At 42.4% G+C, this 19,244-nt stretch overlaps 1 long non-coding RNA gene and 1 pseudogene across 1 annotated transcript in view; one reads left to right on the forward strand and one right to left on the reverse strand.

Annotated features, from left to right (window-relative positions):
* The window catches only part of LOC137903416 (uncharacterized), a 28,528-nt gene that overhangs the window by 1,611 nt on the left and 7,673 nt on the right, over nt 1–19,244 (forward strand). The gene's annotated exons all lie outside the window — the stretch shown is intronic.
* LOC137904107 (glutathione synthetase-like) lies at nt 852–11,701 on the reverse strand (annotated as a pseudogene).

Genomic DNA, 19,244 nt, shown 5'->3' on the forward strand with positions numbered 1-19,244 from the left:
GATAGGATTTGGGGAACTCCGCTGCCGATTGGTTTGGCATGCTAATGAAAGTGTTCAACAATGCGCTTATGCGGTTAGGTGTGGATGGAGGTAAATACGTCCCCAGGGCCAGACAGGCTTTCTTCTGAGTTTTTTTTTTAAACATTTAGATGATATGGTGTTGGGCGAGGTCTCAGCGTTATTAAATACAGTGTGGGCAGAGCGTTGCTTGCCAAGGGAGTCAAAACATGTGGTGGTGGTGCATAGCACTCACAGCGGTGCTGTGTGAAATAATGGAGAGGATGGTTATCAATAGGTTGCTTCACTACCTGGAAGCCAGAGGGCTTTTGGTTGACTCCGTATGGAAGGAGGGGTTGTTGATGAAAACCTATGACTTCGGGGTGAGGGGACAATTGTTCAATTGGATACTGGATTTTTTTTTTTTAAAGACAGAACCCTACGAGTCCGGGTAGGAGGGGTCATGTCTAAGACAGTACAGATAGCGAACGGCACCCCACAGGGAAGCGCTATTTCACCTGTGTTGTTTAATGTAATGATTAACAATATATTTGCTTTCCCATCGTTGTCAGGTAGACAATGTGCTACAACCTCAGTTTTATCAAAAGTAGCCATTTTTCAAACTGCAGAACTAACATTGGTGCCTACGTGCAGCCGGCTGTGAGACGAGTGCCAAGGGACCGTCTGCAAATTGCAAACATTTTGAACATGTATTACATAATGTGGTGTTATTACACAATGCGGCTCAACAAAGACACACCAGGTGTTGCTAGTATTCACACACACAGTCAACCTTTTATGGACTTCATACTTTCAGTGGCTCCGTTTGCTTTGGCTTGAAGTAATGCAACTCTTCAGATGAGGAGAGGACAGTCCAGTGCAGACACACCTGCAACTAAGCCTCCATCTGAATGTTGTGAATTCTTGGTCCTCAGCAGATGACCCCCACACACGTTCATCACCATATCATTACCTTTCCTGCAGAGAGCAAACACAATGACACAAGTGGTAAACTTTGAAATACATGTCGGCTATGAAGGCATAACAATATCAGTCAGGTGAGTGTACAGTTTTGAATCCAGATTTATGATTGACTTTTCTAAAGCTGTGATAATTATATTTCTCTGTGATTTTTGTAAAAAATCTTAAATTAACAGGTCACAGTAGATCAGGACATGTATGACAGTTGTACGATGGCAGTGAAGAGTGCAGTAGGAGTAACTGGGGAGTTTAATGTCGGGATTACAGCAGGGATCAGCTCTGAGCTCCTTATGTTTGCCATGGCGATGGATAGACTAACAGAAGAGGTGAGACAGGAAGCTCCTTGGAATATGATGCTTGCAGATGACATTGGGATATGTGTGTAAATGAGAAGATCCCAGGGGCAACAGTGAAGTTACAAGGAATAGATATAAAGAAGGTGTGTTGTTCATCTTAAATCATCAGGAGACTTATTAATGAACATATGAGCTCGTGCTCAAACTTTAATGTCGCCGTCTCTATGAACATTCCTCGTGCCCCATCCGTGATCCTGCAGTGCCCCCTACTGGTCACATAGCATATCACCATTACATATAAAGACAGAAGGTGGAGGACTTCAGGTACCTCCGGTCAACAGTGCAGAGTGATGGAGAGAATGTGGAAAGGAAGAGAAGAATTGTGTGCAGGCAGGCTGGAACGGGGGGAGGAAAGTATCAGGTGTGCTCTGTGATAGGAGAGTGTCAGCGATTGTACAATGGGGGTGGGATTTAATATGTTTTCTTCTTCCTACTCCTTTTCGAGCTCTACATAATGAATTATTTGTTATTTCTTGTGTACATGGTGTTTTGGACATATTTATTATTTTTTGCCAAACTATGGTTACTACACATAAAGGTATTATTTATTCATTTCATTTTTTTCTTCCGCTCGAAACAAACAATATAGATATGACTGTTACTCTTGATAGTTATTTGGACAGTTTCACCCCCCATTAACTTCCAGCAATTTTTTGCAGACTATAAAACACATCTTATTATTAGATGCAATATAAACAAACGGTTCTATTTTCATACATAAGGTGCATTAACACAAAACGGTTAGATAAGTCAAACATTATTCAACTTTATCCAACACTCCCAACATTGCCTCCCTGTCTTGGTGAATGTGTGTTTCTCCTTCTGTCATCCAAGGCTCCCACGCAGCTCGCAATTTAACTTTGAATGTTTTGAGTTGGAGTTATTTTGTTGATCCATGTTGATGATGACAAGCTCCGAGTTAGTTTGCTTCACTTGTGTTTTGACAGTATTGTTGAGATTGGCGCGCACAAAGTCGCAGATCGCAGTCGCAGAGGATTACTTGGCGCATGTTATCTTCGTGCTTCCTTCACTTCCGTACCGTTTATTCATTAATTGTTGAATTCTTTCGCAGCTGCTTTATTCCCATGTTCTACTGCGGGACTGATAGCCTTGAGTTGGAAATCCGCTTCGTAAGCATGTCACTTAACAGATGCCATTTTGGGGTCCTTATACACATCATAATATTATGTTGAAGCACAGTAAGATTCGGGGTTTTATTCCTTTCTATGTGTAGTTCACATGCTCTCCCTTTGTCTGCAAGTGTTTTTTTTTTGGGGGGGGGGGGGGGGGGGGTTCTCCGGCTTCTTTACAACTCCCAAAACAAGCAAATTAGGTGAGCTGATCACTTCAAATTGTCTGTCGGTGTGAGTGAGTGGCTGAGTCTGACTATGTGTGGCCCCACAATGCCCTGGTGTACCCTGCCTCTCACCCTTAGTCAGCTGGGATAGGCTCCAGCAAAACTCGTGACCCACAAGGCAATGAAAGGACTGTAGAAGAGATCATTGTGATCATCTCGTCTACAAGAAAATTGATTGACGGATGAAACAGTGTGGCTTGTTGGAAAGATCAATGGAGCATACAATGCCTATGGTCATTGCTCTGATCAGCTTTTGAGGTCAGCACAGAGGGATAAGATGAACATGAAATACCTGACATATGCTCCCAACACTCCCAGTTCACTGACACAGTTGCTGATTTGGAGAGGGCCACCTCGTTTCAGCAGGATATTTTTTACGATAAAGGGTTGGATTTTATCCATGAGGATGTAGGCCATCCTCTCTGGGCTGTGCTTCAGTCTCTGTAGGACCTCAGATATCTCTGATCCATAGATGTTGTTACCTAACAAGAAATTGTTTATTGTAATGAAGCATGGAGAAACCTACATGTTTCAGACTTGAAGTCTTATTTGGACCTGCATGGTGCAACGCTTATGACTTAAATGCATTCAACTAGCTTTCATGCTAGCTTTTATGTGTTTTGGTCCACAGTAAGAACTGTAAAGTAAAATTATAGTGCGAGTAGTGAGTCCATATGTCCATAGATACTTTACCTCCTCCCTCTCTCTGAGGCTTCAACACAAACTGTTCTGGAGCTGCTAAAGCCATCTCTACTGCTTTGTCGCCCTCTGGACACTAAAGACAATGAGAATAAAATTAAACAAGACAATAAACAATAAAACTGATTATCACATTACAGGTGGTCCTGTCTTCACGATGGAGTTACGTTCCAAAAACCCTGCCATTGCCGTTCAATGAAATCACTGTTGACCGAATTTTTGTGAGGTCAAAAAATGTGTAACACACAAAGGACACAACAATGCACTGGCGACTCTTCCGGGGTATGACCCACCCATTACCCATAGAAAAGCCGCGATAGGCTCCAGCAATACCCGTGACCCGCAAGACAGATAAACCGGGCATGAATATAAATTACATTTGCATACACAGAGCCATTTTGGTGCCCTAGGCGAGATTATGATTTTGCGCCCCCCCCCCCATACACGGCAAACATTATATATAAAACATTAATAACAACAGCCATATGACGGACCTTAAAAGTTTAATTATTCTTCAAAACAACTAGCACACGCTATACAATACAAATAATAATTAAATAATAATAAAATTAAATAAATAAATAAATAAACAGAAATAAAACAGGGTTACTGTTCAGATTAAGAGGAAATTAAAAGTCCTGACAGCTTCCACACAAACAATGCAAAACAGATACAGAGCAAATAATTTTGCCATGATAGCTTACATTTAAAATTTTACACGTCTGGACTTCCTTGCGGCAAAGGCATCGATGGTATCATCAAATGATACCTGTCTTGAAAGCTCATGATTTATGCTTATTAAAGCAAGTCCATTGAGACGCTCTTGTGACATCGTGGATCTCAGGTAAGTTTTTATAAGCTTTAGTTTGGAGAAGCTCCTCTGCAGCAGCAACTGTCACGGTCTAGCTGAGGTGCGCACTGATAAATCGCCCCCTCCCCCCTCTCCTTGGACGGTCAAGGCGTTGTGTTTCAGGTCATACCAAGAATGACAAACAACGAGGGGGGGGGGGGGGGGGTGTTGTTTTTTAATTTTTTCTGTATTTGTTTGTTTTTTATTTTCTAGGCAGAGCATGAGGAAAGCGCGCCCGTTGGGGCTATAAATTATGACTATTATTATTTTATTTTTTTATTTATTTTTATTTTATTTTTTTAATAAATTTTTTCGAGACTTGGAGTTGCGCCCCCTCCAGCTGGTGGCGCCCTAGACAACCGCCTAGTTCGCCTATGCCTAGAGCGGGCTCTGTGCATACATATAGGCAATTTACATTGTACATGTATACACCCACTCAGCGATTCCTTGTTGCTAAACACATACTTTAAAATGTCATTTCATTTTGTTGTTAAACGAGCAAGTCGTTAATTGAGGACCACCAGTATTAGATTGAAATAATTTGGTAATTGAAATATAACTAAACACAAATTCAAACATAAACTAATTGGAATAACTTGTGAATTGTGTTACTTTTCTCACCATGTCAAGAGTGTAGAGGCCAACAAAGGTTGCTCTGATCTGTTCCACTACTTGGGGCTGGTCCGGGAAGAATCTTTCCAGAACTCCAGGTTTGGCCAGTACCTGCTGGACCTTCTTGGTTCCAGCAAGGTGGGTGCCAATATCGGGACATTTCGCAGCCAGAGAGCGCTCCATCATAAGACGAGCATCCCAAGACTATAACATACAGGAAATGTTTTAGAAATGATTTGTAATATTCCTTTTCGTTATCCTTTTCTTGAGGAGAAAATGCAATTTGCTCCTCTGTATTGCTCTGTAAATTTTTTTGATCCAGATTCAATTTAAAACAAAATGTTATGAAAGAAATATTGTTTTCTTACCTGTTCAGTATAGTTATCTGGCATGTAGCCATAGCGGTAGTACACAACAGCCACCTCCAGACCATCTCTGTTGAGTTACATTTAACGAGAGTTCACTTTAATGAAGCTGAGCATAAGCACTGTACATACTAAAAACTATTTCACAAAAACCAGAAAAATCTGACTGAAATAAATAAGAAAGAAAGTATAAATGAAAAAACAAACAGCAGTAAACCAAGGAATTATTGGTTTAGTAGATTCATAGATCTTGATTAATTAGAAGCCATGAGTTTTTTTTATGGCTCCATCTAGAGTTTTATTCCCTCCGGAATATAGTTTCCAGTATGATGCATTCCAAAACAAAAATGTTCATAATCCCCCAAATATTTAAAACTTAATACTTGTTTAGGTATTTAAATTAGTTGAGCGTTTGGGGCAGTCACTTTGTTAAGAATTAATAAATCACAGACTGCTGTGAACCATTTACGATTCAACTACCTATCACAAATAATTGTTTGCTGACATAAGCAATCTTCTGTCATCATCAAGAGATCCTCTTCCAGACACATCCTCAAACGTTCTGCGGATAACAGGAATATTCCTGCACATAAAGAGAGAAAGTTGCTCAGATGGATTGGTTAGCCACTTACTAGAAGGTTAGTTGTTCAACCCCCAGTACATGCAATCTATATCTAAAAGTGCCCCGAACCCCACACAATGGTTACTGACAGAATTAAATGGGTGTGCAAATCCTGTTACACCAACTGAATGTTTACACAACCATATAAATATGGTAGCATGTACAAGAGACAAAACAATAAAAGTGAAGTGAAGTGAAGTGAAGTGATGTAATCACATACGACAGCAGAGTAAGTCCATAGTACAAATGAACAATTGGGAGGTGACAGAATTGTGTTAACTTAAAGATCCCATATTATACTCTTTTTCCACAAGTTAACTCAGTTCCCAGACACATGTGACAGTCTTTGGTAAAGATATCAAACAGATGCTGCATGATATCATCTCTCTTTTCTGTCTCGAAAAGCCTCTGAAAACGAAAATGAAACTAAGTTCATGAATATGCATGCATGTGCGCACACATCTTGTGCACGTTCTAACAATGTGACGTCACATTAATAAAGATTTCTGCCAGACGCCTTTCAGTAGGTGATTACAGAATGACACGAACTATGCATAATTGACTGGATGGTTTATTTTGCTGTTTTGGGGTTGATAATGACCCAAACCTTCACAATAGTGGAGAAACATGGGAAAAGTGAGTTCATCATAATATGGGACCTTTAAACAAAGAAGTCAACCTTTTTGGAGACAACCAGGCCAGAATTGGGGGTGTGGCTATGGATCAGACTAAAATCTTAATACTGAAGTGCACACAATCAAACTTTATGACTTTCAGAAAATGTTGGGGATTCATGGACGATTATGCTCCACGTCTCCCAGTCCACTATAACTATCAGTTTTTCCAATACCTGTCCCAGAGCTTGTTCTCCATTACACGATGATTCAGTTTGTTGATCTGGGCATAACTCTCAACCAGGAACAGGATTACTGCTCTGCAGACAGAAATTCCGATTTAGTATTGATTTGTTCATCATTTATTTGGTGACAAAGTTTGACTATTACTACTATAATTTTGGCTTGTCCCGAGAGGGGTCGCCACAGAAAATCAACCTTCCCCACTTCACCCTGTCCTTTGCATGGTGAAAAAGGTTAAACAAATAAAAGCCAGCACCGGCCAGCTCTCAGGCAGCTGGGACACCAAGGAGGCTGAGTGACTATTTGGAGGAAGGGCAGCCCAAAACAGAAGCCTCCTGCGGTTCACCCAACAGCCAGTTAATGTTTTCAAAATATTATCCCCACTCAGCAATGCACCTGCTGAGGATAGCGTTGTGGTGATTGGCGACTCCATCCCCAGAAACATGAAGCTGGCAACTCCAGCAATCATAGTGAGGTTCATCCCCAGGGCCAGAATAAGAGTCAAACCTGAAGCTGCTGGCGAAAACAAAACGTAAATACTGTTAAATTGTAATTCTCGTCGGGACTCAGGACGTCCAGCTACGCCAGTCAGAGGTCACCAAAATTAATATCCGTGTATAGTTTTGAAAAAATTATGCCGGATGGCATGTCGCCATTCAACTGGCTGTCCAGGTGGTGTCCACAAAACAACATGAGCTTCATACAAAAGTAAAAATCACCAACTGCATTGGCATCATCTTGTCATCAGTTACCATGATAAGCCATTGCATTGGAGAGATACGATCTTTTTGCATTGTCTTTAATGATACTGGCTGAGTATTAATTTTATGAACATTAGTTAACACAAACAGCGGTTGTTAGATATAGATCATTCTTTTACCTTAGACATGTAAGGGTAGACTGGGCAAGATAGTATCTTTCACCTTTTCTACATGTTACAACAAATTGTGTAAAGTAAGATGTTACCAGTGGCTACCAGTTATGGGTTCCAGAAATTATATCAGTATCCTTTTTTGAACCCAAACCAACTGGTGTCAAATGCATTATTTTGACCTCCAGCATCACCATACTTACTTCTGTTGTCCATAGAGTTCCCAGGCCTTGGCAAGAGCAGCACACATTCCAGGAGAATTGTTTCTGTCCTGGACACACTTGCTCTCTTCGAAGAGACCAACTGACTTCAGTATGTGCCTCAAAAAACAAAACAAAAATCAGAGAACCTCATTTTTCCACAGATGGAAATGACATATGGCAAAATGTGAAATGAGAGTGGATCAGCTGATTTAAAATGTGTGCCACCATATTTCTGCACTTCCCAAAAACATACAATTGGAACATGCATAAGATGCAAAAGAGTACGATCTATTCTGAGGTACCTGTGCACGACAGGGAGACAGTCAGTCACATATAAACCTCCAGCAGCAATAGTGTTGATCTCTACTTGCTTCAGGGGCGAAGGCCCATCCTCCCTGTGGTCCACCATATAGTCAATGCGGTTCAGACCCACAGCAATGGTCTGAAAATAAAATATACTATTCAGAAATTCACACTTAAATGACATAATCAACACTGCATAGTGGCCCGCATGAATCATCCTATGGAACATAACAGCAACCCATCCAGCACTTCTGGGTGACAGTATCACAGAAACCTTCCTCCATCTTGGGATGTACGATCCCTTCATCTCCGAACCTGTGCTTAGTCGTCGATTTAACTGAAATCGATTTTCCACAGAAACTAATTCTCCCCACACTTGCAGCCAAGGCAAGAAATCAATCCTTGTTAACTCGAAAAATAAACCGTCTTTATACATCAACCACTGGTTGAACCTCCTCATACAACCCATATCAATGGAGAAAATGTCTGCTTCGCAAAAAATAAATACAAATCATTTGAAATATTTTACTGAAAGTTGGTCTCATTTTAATAAATCATTAAATATAAATATTGAAATCTGATTCTGCCTGCTAGTGAAAGCCACCACATCGCTGTAACTTATATTGCTGCTTACATATTTTGCGTGACTCATCTTGTTTTTGTTTTCAATTAGGAACCCTGTTTTTGTCACCAGGACCATCACCTCCAAGCCATTCTAACTCGATCTTTGTTGCAGCTGTTTTGTTTGTGCGATGACTGAATTGCGGTGTGTCTCTGCTGGCTGTGAAATAAATTGCCCCTCACGGGGATAATAAAGTTTTTTCTGATTCTGAGCTCAAGTCTCCAGCTCAATGTTCTTCACACACAAGGATGGTTGATCTACTTGGCTGTTGTATGTTTGGCTAACGTCTCGGGGGGGCTGTCCCCGTGGCTCGGTGCAGTTGGCTCGGCCCCTCTGGTCTCTGCTGGGTGGCGCGTGCATCTGGGGTGAACCCCAGTGTTCCTCTGGGTTGCCGTGCCAGGGTGCTGGCCCCTGCGCTCGGATAGGTGCTGACCTGGCCCAGTCCATCACTCCTCCGCTGGCTGTAGCGGTTTGGGTCTGGTAGGTGACCTGGGCGCCCCCATGGTCCCCTCTCCTCCCCTCCCTCCTCCCTGCTCTCTCTCCTCCACTCTCCCCGATGAATACAATGGGTTGTGGGTGTCCTTAGGTGGAGGTTTTACACATGCCAGGTCCACCACACCAGCATCTATTAAATCTCGATACAAGGGTTAACTCCTCCCACTGGTCTCTGAGTCAGTGGAGGTTGGTGGGTTAGTGTTTGTGGCTCTCACTATGCTCTCCCTCTTCTTCCTCAGATCTCCTGAGACCTGGTGTTTTGGGATAACTCTTGGTTATGGTTGGATGAGAGGGATAGAAACAATGAGCACAAATAAATCAACTGCACGTTCTCCTCAGAGCACTGTGTATTTGTCACTTTTTGTTTGTCCATGTTATATGTTTTACTGTGGTGTGCACAGCCCTCTACGGCGCAAAGCAGGAAAATAAAAATACAATAGGCTTGTCTGCCAAGAGGGCAGGTGACGGTCACAATAAAAATAAAATTGCATAAAACACTAGCAGTGACTAACATCATAAACAATAAAAACTAGAAAACGACAATCAGAGATTGCAGACCCCGCCTCCATAAGACTCTTCGATCTTGTGAGACAGTAAAAAGGGCTTCCGGATCAGAGGGGCCAAACCTGCTCTAGCTTGCTGCTCCGGAATGTACTAAAAGCCATCTGCTGGACTCTTTTTCCCATCATGCCATTCGTGTCCCTCCCTCTTAAAGTGGCAGTTTACAGCACAGTCACAATTCCAGATGTAAAAATAATTCTAGAATCTGGATCCAGATCCGGATCAACGCCATTCTCGGGCAGGACCGAGCCACGGACAGAACCTTGCAAGTGTAAAATTTTCAAGTTGATTGGGTCACTAGTTTTTGACTTATGCGCTTGGACAGACAAACAGACAGACAAACGCACCTAATTGCAATACCCTCGCTTCCGCTTCGGCGAGGGTAACAAACAGTGAGTTAGAGGACAATGACAAACCGGTTGTGCAGGGATACATCTCTACTCAACCACTGCTTTTGACAACTGTCATCCGTGTAAATACTGTTAACAATTATAATCAAGCTCTTACCTGTGTCCAACCTTGCATCTGTATTTTTCTGTATATGTCAAATAGGTTTGCTGTGAAAGCATCTACCTGGATAGTCCTGGGATATGAAAGGAAGTCACCAAACATTAAACAATTTTCTTTCTTAAACCTGTCAGAATTGTCACATCACCATGCCACCATGATTCTTCTTGTACCCTGCAAGTGCCTCTTCCAGAAAGTCTGGATCCTGGCTAATTTTGTCCACCAGTGTGTTAAAATGAGTTTGAACTGCCACAGCCTGGAGGATGACGGCTTTCGGCATTGGAGAGGGGAAGAGTGTGAAAGGAAGGTAGGTCACAGCCTAAAAACATAACAGATAATGAAAGTTATTAGCAGATTGTGCTCCAATTAAGAAATGCTTGAAGTTGTGTTTGTATTACACTGAACGATGGCGTTGCGTTCCTTACAGTTTGACGGATTCCATCGCGAAACAATCTCATCATCAAACAAAATACCCGTTCACCGACAACTTGGCCAACATTTTTTTTAGATTTCCATAAATATTGGCAGTGCATTAATCTCGCCGTAACAGAAATTCCTTTTTACTAAAGACATACTTTTGAATTTCGGAAAGCCCATTGTAACTCCGTCGTTAAGTGAGAACCAGCAGTAGGAAATATTTCATGATGAAAACGAATCAACCCAGAAAAATTCCAAACCAAATTCAAGTTGGAGGGCAAAAGCTTTCCGACAAGCACACAGGCTATGAACATTGATGATACCCTCTTCAATAAAATATTCATGTAGATTTGACCAAGCTGTTTGTAGTGGTAGAAAGTGCAGAAAAAAAACTAGTAATACTATTGTTTGAGCCAGTAGCAATTGGGCTGTGTTGATTAAAGTTCCATAAAGACAGGCTGGCTAGCAAGTGGCCTCCAGAGCTGACCCTGCCACCTTCCACATCTCTAAGCAGAGAAAGCTCCAATAGTGGTTGTGGATCGTCCCCAACACCAAAACATCCTGGAATAAAAGATCCTTCAGCCATTACTTAGATTAATCAGGGACCAGTTGGCTGGAAAAGTTCACACTTTTCTCCCTGGCTGTGAGCCCAAGATCCACAATGCTACTTAATCTCAGCCTCTCTTAGGCTTAGGCTTTTTCTATTTCTGAAAAGATAACAGTATCAGAAATAAATAAATGGCATCAGTCCTGCATTGATACATTTTGCTGTGAAAATGTGAATTTTTCTAACCAGAAGGTTTTGTGGAATTTTAAATTCCATGCCAGACTCACAAGGAAACTAGTCACCAAAACAGTTTTGATATATCTGTGTGCAGGTGCCTGTACCTCTGATGAAGTGGGAGTCTCAATAGTGCGAAAAATATTTCCATGTTGAAGAGCACACTCTTTTGCTTCACTCACTAAACTGTTTAATTCCTCAGGATTTTTGATTATTTGCTGGAGAAATTCAGTTGTTGCCATCATGATAGGGCTGGGCAGTATTGACGCAGTAACGTTTCTAGAAACAGATGGGACAAAAACATTTAACAGAATAAATTAATTTAACAACAAATACTACAATACCTTGGGGGTGGCTGGATAAAAACATAAACACATACATATGACTAGCACAAACCTGATAAACAGTTATGAGCTATAGTTGTTTGTGTCTGGACAGAATGGTAAATAAATTAAAAACACACCAATAGCGTAATAGGCTTCTTTTTCAAGTGAGGCGTTTTGGATAGTCGATTGGGTTACTAGTTTTTGAGTTATGCGCTCGGAAAGACAAACAAACAAACAGACAAACAAACAGACAAACAAACGAACCCAATTGCAATACCCTCGCCTCCCCTTCGGCGAGGGTAACAGAAGCATTCCACCAAGTAAGAGAGGAAACGCCGGACAAGTTTGAGCTTGTGAATAAGTTGTATACATTTTGACTTATCTGACAGTTTCTTTTTTTTTTGGGCTTAATGCGCTTTCTGTATGAGAATAGAACCGTCCATTGATATAGCGCCTTCTAATCAGGTGCACTTTATAGTCCGAAAAATACGGCAGTTGTTTTTCATACCTGTTTCGACTGACCGCTGCAGTCTTCCTCATCTCGGCGTTATCTGACGCGGAGCTGGCGTTTTATCAGGTGTTTGTGCGTCGCAGAAGATCTGTCAGACTCGCTGGGACGGGCACGAGTGAGTACAAGGTGTGTGAGCGCATGTATGCCTGCTCGTACTGGTTGGCCCGCTTCCTGATCCCCCTTGATCCAATTTTTGCAGGGGGCGTGCCCGTCCCAGAGAGTCTGACAGATGTTCTGGATCAAACTTGGTGCTAAATTTGAACACCCGACGGAAGTCCTGGAAACACCAACGGTGGCTGAGGCCCTTCCAAGTTCAGCTGAAGACCCTCACAGTTGTAAAGGTCACCGAAAGAGCAACATAGATTCATGCCACCCACTGCAAGGTGCTGCGAATTAATGCCTCTTTGGTGGTGAGACAGCTCGATCTACAGCAGTCTCACCTACTGTCCTGGACAATATAAAGAGTGACTTGAATAAACCCGCTTTATTTTAATGCTTTATCACACACAGTGATGAAGTGTGGCTGCATGCCATGACTGTTTTGCTTCCCATTCTCGTACCTTAATATGCTCCTTTTTATGTTACCACCATTGCTAAAGAGTAATTGTTCCAATCCGTATGTGTGCTCATGGTTCCCCTCTTAATAAACTCACTGCTTATTGTTCTCAACATGTCATGATGCCATTTGCAGATCTTTCTGAGCCTGGCCCACTCTCTGATTTCTGATTAGCATTTTGATGACAAGTAAAGATTTAATTACTAACAAAGTGTTATGATGTGACATTCCACACCCTGCCTGGTAGTTATGTTACTGATGTTTTCCCATTGCTTTTTTCCTTATATATATATATACACATACACATATATACATACATATACACACATATAGATAGATAGATACATTTTATTTGTCCCCGTAGGGAAATTTTTCTTCACTGACTGAACATCAACAACATCATCACACACAGACAACAACCAATAACAAACCACATGTGACACAATGTGACAAAGCAGTAACAGACATCAACAGACAGGCCGATCAGCGAGGTCTACTGTTCAGGGCAGCTATAACAGCAGGCATCAGGCTTTTCGAGCCCTCCTGAACTTGACAGTCCTGTATCTGCGTCCTGATGGTAGTGGGATGATGTATTGGTTTAGTGGGTGGGTAATGTCTTGTATTACGGATTTTGCTAAACGAGAAATTGACCTGTTGTTTAGCTCTGTGAGGTTGGGTGTGGGGAAGCCAATGATTCTGGCAGCTGTGTTTGTGATACTTCTGAGTTTGACCCAGTTAGTTACAGAAAACAAAGTGAAAAAGCATGAGGAGAAGTACAGAAGGATGGGTTGATTGATACTCTGAAAGAGTAACAGCAGGAGGTGGGGTGCAACACAGGGGCGTCACTAGGTTTTAAGGACAGGGGGGGCTTAGCCCCCAGGAGATGCACAGGATGTGAGCAAATGTAGCGTACGAGCACAAAACCTCACAAACGGCTAACAAGGACTGAGAAATTATACATTATTATTATTTCAGTCTGTTTTAAACAACAACAAACAGGTTTAACCAGTAAGAGGATGTTCACAGCATTAACAATAAAATAAATGGCTCAAATTACAAGTTACTTGGTGGATGGAAGCATCAAAGAACGCCGTCTATTTCTAAGAGTCGATCACTCTGCTTGATTCTGAAGCTTGTCTTCTTCAATGACTGCAAGACTGTGAAGTCTTTTCTGGCTCGTTTGATGCAGCCAGGAATGAAACCCCTCAGTACAACCGACGCAGGGCACTAAAGGACCTTTCACATGAGCAGCTGCTTACGGGCACTGTTAGGGCAACTTGGGTAGGACCTTCAGAGAGGGAAACATGTCTGAATCAAGGAGGTTGTGCAGAGACAATATATCTTTGGGAGAACATCCAGCCTCTGTTTCAGGCCACCAGAACCTCCTCTGTTTTCTGGCTGAAGTTCATTCAATTGTGATCCACTCAAGAAGTTCTCACATTTAGGCCTGCATGCTGGATGCCTTTTAGTAGCTCTGCATCTACTGCAGAATCTAAACTCAAGCTCGCCAGCCATGTTATCCACGCAAGGGAAAAGTAACTCTTTTTTCACTGTGTCTGAGTTCTATTCAGTGCGTGAACCTGCAGGTGCCTCCAGGTTCTGCAGGTTCTACAGGTCTCTGCCCCTGATTCAGGGAGAATGTGGGCGTGGCACAGGGCTGTGGTTCTCTCATAGCTCCATGGCTAATGCGTCTGTGCGTTTCCTTTAAGTGTGTCACACAATAACTAAATGTTACTGCCAGCAGTGATAAACGTACTTTGTTGAAAAACTTTATTTTATCCATTCTTCATCCATCCGTTCACGTTCTTCTCCTAAAGCTCTTCTCTTATGTTCTGTGTGGTTCAAACACGCTGCAGGGACCGACGTCCTACAAGTAGCGCGGCCACAGGGAAAACGTGGACCTTGTTTCAGTGATGTGGGCATTCTCTATAGGAACAGGTGGAATAGGTTCTCTATACCTTACGTCATGAAGTGAGGGGAAACTGATTCATGATCAGATTTAAGTAAATAATGACAGGTTACATGTTTTTAAACATATATTCTGGCGGCTTTAATAGAATATGTCGGCATTTTTTGGTCACTGAACAAAAAAAAAACAAAAAAAATTCTTGTTATAAAACAACCCAAAATTATTTAGGGGGGCTTAAGAATATTTTAGGGGGGCTGAAGCCCCCCTAAAATAGGCCTAACAACGCCACTGAGTGCAACATATAGTCCTTTCAGTTTGCGAATAGCTGACAGTCTTTGTTGGCTTCTTTTTTGAATGTCCGTGGTGTGCTGATCAAAGGTGAGTTTATTGTCCAGAGTTATTCCCAAGTATTTGAATGAGTCCACTGGTACAACTGTTTGGGTGTTTATGATGATGGGGTGCTGGGGTGAGGAAGGGTTGAACAGCAATCCCTTTGTTTTATTAACATTGATTTGTGGATAGCTGTCTGTGCACCACTTGGTGAAGTGAGTGATTGTGTTGTGATAGTCCAGAGTAGATTTGTTATCTGAGAGAAGTGCAAGGATCGCTGTATCGTCTGAGTAATTGAGATATGATGTGGTGGGTGAGATGCTAAGGCGGTCATTGGTGTAGAGGATGTACAGGAAAGGGCTCAGCACACATCCCTGTGGCACCCCAGTATTAATGGTGAGTACGGGGGATGTGGTTGTACCCACCCTTACTGCTTGCAGTCTGTCGGTGAGGAAGTTGTGGATCAGATGGGGAGGGGTGTTGAGTTGGGGTAGTTTCTGGATCAGCAGGTGTTTCTGTGGGGTGTTGAAGGCGGAACTGAAGTCCACAAAGAGGATCCTGGCAGGGTTATCTGGAAGTTGAAGGGGGTCCAGGTGTGGAGTGACAAATGGAAGTATGATGTTCACCAGCAGTTTATCCAGGCACTATATACATATATAGCCTTACCTCTCACATTGCATGTTTTTGATTCTGTCGTTTTATATCACTTTGATCACCTAATATCACCTAATTCTGATAGGTTGATCAAGAATGATAAAAATGAGGAAATTGGAAGATTCATTTTGTTTGATCTTTTCTTAATTGGCCACATCTGTTGGTATCAAGTGAAATAATTTGCTTCTTTCATGTTGTGTTGGTCACGGGATACTGTGACCTGTACTCCTGACCCTGTACTCTGTTCCTTCTCTTAGATAACGGGACGCTCCTTCTGGCAACCTTGATGAAGCTTCGTTATGAGATACAAATACAATGAATAGAAGCTCTTTGTTCCTGGTGTAGGGATTTCTAACCCCTCTTCCTGTTCTTGTTCTCCATCGTGGGTTCTGCTTAGTGCTGCCCCCTGCAACTATTACGACTAAGGTTCTTAAGGACAAATCAGTAGGTACATACTATCAGAGAAATCGACATTTCTGTAATTCGATGCATCTTTGACAATAAATCATGTCTAATATTGTCTTTGGTCTTCATGTCACCAATTCACAGAAAAAGCTGGGACTGACCTCAAAGCATCGCTGGTTTCATCTTCCTCAACTGTTCGTCCAGGATTGAGATACTGTATATAGTAAGCTTGTAATATTTAATATTTGTCATGCAACTGGCAATGCTGCTTTAGTCGGCTCTCATTGTAACTGAGAATGTGTCACGCCCTAACATGATGTGTTCAATGTCAGCAACATGAATACAATGGTTGAACTGTGAACTTAGTATAATGCTGTTTAAGTCATCAGTTAATGTTTCACTAACAATCAATGATTGTCTAAAAGGTTTCAGCAGATGATTTATATGATGTTGCAGGTTTATTAGGCTTTTATCACAAACAGTGAGCGTGACATCGCTGAAGAAGTAAAAAGAAATACTGGTGGCACGCACTGTCTATGGGGCCCATCCCAGACTACAGAGTGTGTGTGTGTGGACGGATGTGCTCAGGGCACACAGAACATTAAAGGGAGCTTATCAGCAGTGTTACATCAGATGCAATAAATCACTTAGCGACTCAAAATAAAATCGATACTGGTTGATCAGAAAAGCACACACATTTCTTTACTGCATGTTTAAAGTTGTAAAAGATACCATTGAATATTAGGCTATAATATTAGGCTCCTGTTCTGCTCCTACTGTACTAAATAGCCATTTTTGACAGCTTAAGAGAACTACAGAAATACACATATAAATACAATACAGAAAATACATTAAAGTGATTCATTACTATACTGTGTGTGTGTGGTGCTTTTCTTATGTTGATTTTTCTATTGTATTTGGGTGCCATAACTTTATCAGTGTTGTTGCTATCAGTGTTGTTGCCAAAGCGGAAAATCACCTGGTCTGAGATTTGGAGGCTCGAACCCTTCCGCATTTCATTCCTGCTCCGTTCAGTGTATGACACCCTTCCATCACCAACGAACCTGCACAGGTGGGGTTTGAGGGAGGACCCACAGTGTAGGTTATGTGGGGAGAGAGGAACGATGGCTCACATACTGGCAGGGTGCAAGACTGCTCTTAGCCAGGGGAGATACCGGTGGCGCCATGACAAGGTCCTCATGGCACTGGCAGACGTCTTGGAGCGGGAGAGACGGAAAAAACATCAAGTCCACACTCGACCATTACCACCTATGCAGTTCATCAAGGAAGGGGAAAAACCACCACCATCTAAGAAGATCAAGAGGTGCCTCTTGCAGACTGCACCATCATGGGAGATGAGGGTGGACTTGGGGAGGAAGCTGCAGTTTCCCCAGGTTGTCCAAACCCCCCTCAGGCCTGATGTGGTCATATGGTCTGATGAGGCAAAAAAGATCATCTTGATAGAACTGACGGTCCCGTGGGAGGATGGATGTAGCGAGGCCTCAGAGAGGAAAGCCTCTAAATATCAGGACCTGGTCCAGCAGTGCAGAGATAAAGGCTGGCAGGCCTGGCTATTCCCAGTAGAAGTTGGGTGCAGGGGCTTCCCAGCACAGTCTGTCTGGAAGATGCTCACAGCTCTGGGGACTATAGGGAGGGAGAGGAGGAAGGCTATCCGTAGGTTGGAGGAGGCAGCAGAAAGAACCTCTTGTTGGCTCTGGAGTAGGAGGGAGGAGTTTAGCTGGGGGCCAGGAGAGGATGGGTAGTGATTGGCCATCACTGCCGGACCCACTAACTGGAGGGCGTTGTGGTTCAGGGTCGAAACGCCCAATGATGGTTAGATGCCACCTGAGGATATCTTCTCCTGGTTGTCAGCTACAGTCACTGCACAAGTGACTGAGAAAGGGAGCAAGTGGATGTTTTTCAATAGCTGACAATGCCAGTTATAGGAGTGAGGAGGAGGAAGAGACAGATGAGGAGGGACAGGAGAAGGAGATGGAAGAGGATGAAGTAGAAGAAGGAACGTGGAGCTGGAACCAGAGGGACATGGTGCAGGACTGGTTTCTTCATAGAATGACTTTAAGATGCTCCAGCTCCAGTAAGATACTACTGTCGTTATGTCAGTGATTTTCTGAATGAGAGATCTGTCTTCTTTAGCAGTTTGCTAATCTTCATTATTCCTGATGTTCTGTTCATGCACATATAGCAGTGGCTGAGCGGGCACAGGAACTGAGGTAACCAGAAGAGACGCTCAATATTTTTGCCTCCAAAATAAAGGCTGTTTCATGCAGTACAAAATAAAAGCGCATAAACAAATACAGAAAATAACACTGCATATGAGAACACATATCTAACAATTTGTGTTAAAGTTACAGTTCCACTCGCGTCCTTCGTGCGATCAGATAAAACGCGTCTCCAAGCCGGGCTGAATGTCAGCCAATAATAAATGGCTCACAGCACTTAACCATGGTCCTTTCCTTTTACGGCACAAACGAATACAAACCAACAGCAGTGTGTTTTTTATGTTTTGAATGACCAGGGGGGCCAGCTTCACGAAGGGAACTTGAAACGTTTATCCGGGGCCGGGTCGCAGAGATAAGTCCGAGCAGGGATTTCCAGATTTTCCTGCAGCTCTTCCCGGGGAATCCCGAGGTGTTGTCAGCATTTAATTTTATTTTCTCATTGCTTGATTCGAAAATTATTAGGTTATGTAATCGCCGGTGTTTGTCTGTCTGTCCATCCATCCGTTCACAAGATAACTCAAAAGGTTCTGGAGGGACCTGGATGACATTTTCAGGAAAAGTTGGGAATGTGACCAGAAACAGACGATTACATTTCGGTGATGGCCCAGAAGACATCCTGGATCAGTTTGAAATGTTTGTTAACATTGCAGTCAATGGATCCTCAAAATGTGTTCCTCAATATCTGTTGATTATTGACCGGTGTTTATGGAATTTCATCAGATCGGAATGACACTAAGAAAAATATAACATTTTAACATTGTAAACTCCATTTACGGATTCAAAAAACTGTTAAAAACACACAAACTCTGATTAACTTTGACTTTTCATGGTTGGTGTATAAAGATACCAAGAACAAT

This window comes from Brachionichthys hirsutus, chromosome 2 (assembly GCF_040956055.1).
Source record: "Brachionichthys hirsutus isolate HB-005 chromosome 2, CSIRO-AGI_Bhir_v1, whole genome shotgun sequence".
Classification (NCBI taxonomy): Eukaryota; Metazoa; Chordata; class Actinopteri; order Lophiiformes; family Brachionichthyidae; genus Brachionichthys; species Brachionichthys hirsutus.